We start from the raw sequence: 6,642 nt of genomic DNA, 5'->3' as shown, positions 1-6,642 counted from the left end.
ATATCATCACCAACAGTAAACCATTTGTGTAACCAATTGAATATTTCCAAAGAAAGCCCATTACGGGCCAAGCAAACCATTACAAGTGACAGAGTGAGAAGGGACTAAATCAAAGTAGAGTTGTGGGGAGGGGGCAGCGGTGGGGATAAAGCACTGTATCCCCTGCGGTGCCCACCTCTATCTAAAGGCATCGAGAGAATTGATACACACCACATGGTCCTTCTCCAAGGACACCCGGCTGTGTAGCCTTTATCCTCAATCATAGAATAGAGTCCCTACAGTGTGGAAGTAGAGCACTGGCCCATCAAATCGCGCCGACCATCCAAAGAACATCACACCCAGAGCACGCTATCACTGTAACACTGCATGACCCATGGCTGATCCACCTAGTCTGCACAATCCTGGATACTGTGGACAATTTAGCATGACTTATCCACCTGCACATCTTTGGACTGTGGGAGGAAACCAGAGCACCTGGAGGGGACCCACACTATCATGGGGAGAATGTGGGGACTCCACACAGGCCGTTGACCAAGGCTGGACTCCAACCTTGTACCTGATGCTGTGAAGCAGCAGTGCTACAATCACAATTTAAATCAAAACAGATGATCCTTGCGCATTGTCACATTACTGTTTTTGGAGACTTACTGCCCAGAGAGACAGCCTGAGGTTCAGAAAGTGACAATGTAAGATCAGTCAACTCCAGCCCAGTTAATGTGGTTAACAACAACATCAATACTCCAACAGTGTCATCATGTACAAGGTCAGAGAAACTGATCCATCAGCCTGAAACTGACTGACCATGTGGCTGTCAGTGACTCCAACACAAGTGAATGGAAACATTGCTCAGAGCCTGTTTCTGTAACATTCAACTCAACCAGGAAATAAAAAACATGAATAATTAGCTGAAAACAAGGCAACTGCTCTGTTAGAGTCAAAATCATTCAATGTTCAGTTATTGGACATTATTGACTCTCAGAATATTCTAACCTGCAGAATCACAGTAAAAGGGGAAAGTAAACAACATTCTTGGCAAAGACTTAATGAACCAACTGCTTGTATAAAACAGCTCAGAACAAAGGGGCTGAATCCTCCACAAACTGACAAACACAGATGCCATCAGATTTAGAGATAAAGATTGGAATTCTTTGGAAAAACACTTCCCTGCTTATGGTTTGCAGTAGAAACCATTCTCAGTGATCTGCCACTTATTTCCTTTGAAAAGAGTCGCTGTTTCCCCTCAGAAAAGCAGGTGTGTCGCGCACTTACAGACTGACTTACAGACAAAGGAAACCTGATCTGAGACTCGCAGGTTAATTAAGCTATTAGTGACAGTCCATTGCACACAACAAGAGCTTAGACCACAACAGATTCTAGTGAAACCAACAATGCAATGAAAAAGGTGAATTAGTCTTTATAATCATGCAGCCTCTCTCAATCAAATAATCCTAGTCAACTTCTAAACATTTTAAAACTATTAATATCAATATATACATATTTATTTACTTTCCTAATTTCCTGCAAAAAATATATCTGATTATTCTCTTCAAAATATATGTTAAATGGTCAATTCATAATCACAATTTATTTCCAATTATTCTTAGTATAAAACAACTTGCAAACTAAAATAGTTTTCATGGTAATAATGACAATGGAAACTTTGTTATGTAGTTTACCCATATGTCCAAATATTGTTTTGGTTCATTATTGTAGTGAAGCTAAAATTAAAGTCTATTTATTTTCTCTGATATCCTTCCATTACTTTATTCCCTAATAACAATGCCCATGGTGTAATGGGTGACAAGCATTAAAATAAAATCGAATTTTCATTGCAAGAACTGGTACAAATAATCACATATTATTCAGTTCATTCATTGTCGTTGATTATCATCATTTTCACCATATGATCACGTTAAATTCACTTAAATAATCACAGTAGAATTTTCACTTCTATAGATATGTCAAGTGAATGTCAAATTACTCATATTTCAAGTCAAACCAAATTTACATTTTGTTCTGTTTTATTCCAGGAATGACAGGATGTGTTACGTTATTATGGGAAACAGGAACAAGTGAAGGTGGTGCCTCTCAGACGCGAGACCTGAAAGCCAAGAGCCAGGTGGTAGTTACAGTGGGGGAGGTACCGAGTCTCCCACTATCCTCAGAAGGCAGTGAGGATGGTGACACTGACTGGGACGGGTTAGATGACAAAGCGCCCACGTATGGACAGAGAGAGGACAATAGGTGGGTTGACCCACCGCCCTGTAAGGCCCAGAAGGCCATGTCTGTGGCACCGCTGTGCATCAAAGCTCAAACTTGGACAGACGGGAGGGGGGCAAGAAAGGGAACTGACAGAAACCAAACTGAACCGTTTATCCAGCTGAACGACAGATGTTGGTGAATGACCACCCAGCCTGATAGAGAAATGGTAATAATGGGCCTTATTGGGTGAATACAGATAAATGAGTTGAGATACAGTCTCACCGATGATGGTGTCAGGCCAAGATGCCACGATGTGTACAGCAGAACATGTCTCTGCAATGAGATGGTGAGGGTGTGAGCTGCTTCCCTCCCAGTGCCCAGCCGATCAGTGGCTCCAGGCATTTACAGATATTACAGGGACACACTGGGGAGGGGTCAGGCTGAATGGGCTAAAATAACCTTGGTGACTCAGGGACCCAAGGGTAATATCGCGGATCATACAGAGAGGAAACCTAAGGTGTGTAAGGACCACTGGGGATTACCAACCCCCAACCTGTGATGATGAAATAGGTTGATGTGTTTAAAGATAACATGGGACCATATTTAACTGTAATTATAAACATGGGACTCCCAGTGGGAGATAATTCTAACCACCTTCTGAATTGGGCCATGAGAGCTGAGGCAAACTCAGAAACACAGGGGAATAGCTGCAGTACAGGGAGGGGAACCAGACCCACAATGTTACAAGGGAAGCAGGAAAGGGCATATAGCCAAGGAACGTAGGCAGAGAGAGGGAGCTAGATGTTCGCATTGTGTGTGCACCTGTGTTCATGTAGGCACATGAATATTCATTGATGCTGTGCTTGGGAACCAGCAGAACATAATATTAATACAGGAGCATCTATATCAGTTACCGATACAGATTTGCCCCTCACTCCTCAATTACTAAAATGAGAGCAGTTGGAGAGGGAATCGAGGAAGCTGGATGAAATAAACCTGTCCCGATGCAGATCATGGATATGGCAAAATATATTCAGATATGGGAGTGTGAAACTGAGGAAAGGACCATTCTGGGAGTTGCCATTTTAGAACCATTCCGAACAACTATTGATGTAGAGACACAAACTGTAATACGGGAACAACCTGGCCAGGCCCGGGACAGGAAGCAAAGGAGAGGCGACATCTCCAGAGTAGTTACCTTGCAGGGAGACTGGAGCAGTCAGAGAATCTGGAGAGTTATAGCAGGGCGGGGAACTCAAACAGGAATGTGGGTTATTATCTGTAGATCCTGTAAAGATCGAGGGTCCTCTCACTCCCCACACAAACAGGATCCCATTAAAGCTGGGGCTGAGGAGGCAGTCATTGTGACAGTAACAGATTGAGAGAAGCAGGGAATAGTCAGACTAACAGTATCCCAGACTAACTCACAGAAACCGAAAGGGTCATCCCACCTCACTATTGATTATACCTCCCTCAGTAAATCCGCCACTAAACAGTATCCTACAGTAGCGAACCACACCACTTCAGTTAATGGATTAAAATTGCAACAGGATACAGTCTCAGCCCTTGATATTGTGAATGGGTTCCTGTGGACCTGGAACAGCAGAATAAGCTGGTATTTACTGTCTGAGGAAAGCAGTAGACCTGGATCCAATTACCTCAGGGATCCCATAATATTCCAGTATATCCCACCGATACATGGCTGATGGAGTTCGTCAATTTAATCTTACCAGCACCTCATTACCTCAGTTGGAGAGAAAGAACATATCCAGATATCACACAGAGTATTGTGTTGGATCAGGCAGGCCGAGCTTAAAATTAACCCACAGAGCGTGGGAAGGTAGGGGGAGACGTACCTGGGACATCACATCAGGGCGATCAAATCAGGAAGGGAGAAGGACAATCCCAGTGTAACGAAAGATCATGATTTCAAAACTATACACCCACACACCGTGAAGGAGATAAGGCAAACTTTAGGATTGTTCAATTATTGGAGGACTTTTGTCGAGAATTACCCAGAAATGGCAGAACCATCACGAGCCCTGACAGAAGCACTGACATTAGCCAGGGGTCAGGGAGTCAGCACATACACAGACAGACAGCATGCCTTTGGTATAGTTCATGACCAATTGATAGCCTGGGCTTGGTGGGGCACATAGAGCATGAAGGACAGATCAGAGAGTTTGTGGAAGCAGCTAACTTTCCCAGTGAAGCAGCAATAATGAAGATTATAGCTCACAGGAAAGTAGAAACCCCACACTAACAGGGCAGTGAGTATGTGGGGAAGGCGGGTGAATAGACAATAGATGCAGGAGTAGGCAGTTCTGCCCTTCAAGACAGCACCACCGTTCATTATGATGATGGCTGATCATTCTCAATCAGTATCCTGTTCCTGCCTTATCCCTATAACCCTTGATTCCACGATGCTTAATAGCTCTATGCAACTCTTTCTTGAAAGTATCCAGAGACTTGGCCCCCACAGCCTTCTGGGGCAGAGCATTCCATCCCACTACTCTCTGGGTGAAGTAGTTTCTCCTCAATCTGTTCGAAGTGGCCTACCCCTTATTTTTAAACTGTGCCCTCTAGTTCGGGACTCACCCATCAGCGGAAACATGCTTCCAGCCTCCAGAATGTCCAATCCTTTAATAATCTTGTATGTAAAATACTGACTGAAACAGTGAAGACATTCGAGGAGATGGCAATGGGCATAGCTACAGAAGTGAGAGAGGAAGGTTGAAAGATATTCCCAGAAACAGTCCCACAACAGGAGAAACAGGAATGGGAAAAAGGTGGGGCAATAAAAGGACAAGACAGAGTCTGGATGATCCAGCAGTGCCACCACACTGTATAAGGCAAACATTATTAAAAACATATCATGGGCTGAACCATATGGGGCAGGATACAATGCAATAGCAGATGATCCACGACAATCCTTGCCTAGAACAGGGAGCAAGGTTTTGTCGAAGGGGTGCAGTGTGTTCACAGTGTGAGCCAGGGAAAGCAATCAGGATAAAATGGAGGCAGCAGCAGGGACCCAGGGGCCCATGGGAACAATTACAGATGGATTTGACACACACACCCATCCCAGTCCCAGGGAAGGAAGTCCTACTGGGTTTTAATAAATAGGTTTACTCATTGGGTGGAAGCATTCCCCTGCAGATTATGACCAAGGGACAAATGTTACAGGGAACATAGCTAAAGAGCTATGTGCCCTGTTTGGTACTGAACAGAATACCCATTCCTCCATACCACCCCCAGAGCTCTGGGACACTAGAAGGAATGACGCAGACACTGATAGCTAGTCTGACTAAGGCTCTCTCAGAGACAGGACAGCGATGGGTTAGAGTACTCCACACCAGCCTAATGAAACTGAGGACAACCCCAGCAAAGGGTATGGGGCTGTCCCCCTTTGAATTAGTGACTGGATGGACTATGCAGATGCCACAGGGTGTGGTAGTGGGAGGGCCGGAGATGTGTGGTAGTGGGACAGCCGGAGATGTTTGGTAGTGGGACAGCCAGAGATGTTTGGTAGTGGGAGGGCTGGAGATGTGTGGTAGTGGGAGGGCTGGAGATGTGTAATGACAAGGATAGGGTTAAACCATTTGTGAAAGAACTGGCAAAGCAGCTGCATGGGCTGAGAGAATCAGAGACTGTGAAAGGGAACACGGAAATATCCGAGCTGACATTCCAAACCCTGGAGTTCAGGTCAGGGGGAAAATATTACTGGAACGTATGAAATAAACACATCAAAATGCTGGAGTTATCTGGGGGAGCCAGAGAGAGACCTCTCCCATCATGCATTAGTAAGGAGCTCTGAATAAACGTTGGTCATGCTGCTCATCACAGAACTCAAGGCTCCTCTTTGATATTTCTCCCAGCAACAGTTGTGCAGGGGCATGTTGCCGGCTGGAGGTCTATGGCTAGTGCTGTTCCACAAGGATCAGACCTGGGCCATCTGTTGTTTGTAATGTATGTAAATGAAAAGTTTGGAAATGTAAAAGATTTAATGAGCAAGTTTGTAGATGGCACAAACTGTTGAAGTTGTGAATCGTGAAGAATGATGTCAAAGGATACAGCAAGAAAGAGATGAGTCAGAAAGTTTTGTGGAGAAATTGCAGATATATTTTAATTCAGACAAGTGTGAGGTGATGCGTTTTGGAAGACACATAGCAAGAGGAATGTATACAATAAACGGAAGGGCCCTGAGCAGCACTGATATACAGATGGATCTTCAGTTGCAAGCTGAAAGATCCCTGAAAGTGGTGAAGGAGGTGAATGGCAGGCTTGCCTTCTTCTGTCAGGGGAGTGAATATAAACCTAGAATCAGGCCACCTTTGGGGTATTGTGTGCCGTTTTGATCACCTTATTATAGGTAGAATGTGAAGGGTTTTGGGAAGGTGGAAACAGGTTTACCAGGATGTTGCCTGGATTGGGATAGGT

This window comes from Hemiscyllium ocellatum, unplaced genomic scaffold, assembly GCF_020745735.1.
Source record: "Hemiscyllium ocellatum isolate sHemOce1 unplaced genomic scaffold, sHemOce1.pat.X.cur. scaffold_1963_pat_ctg1, whole genome shotgun sequence".
Classification (NCBI taxonomy): domain Eukaryota; kingdom Metazoa; phylum Chordata; class Chondrichthyes; order Orectolobiformes; family Hemiscylliidae; genus Hemiscyllium; species Hemiscyllium ocellatum.
The sequence above is the reverse complement of the archived record's forward strand: the minus strand, read 5'-3'. Positions refer to the sequence as shown.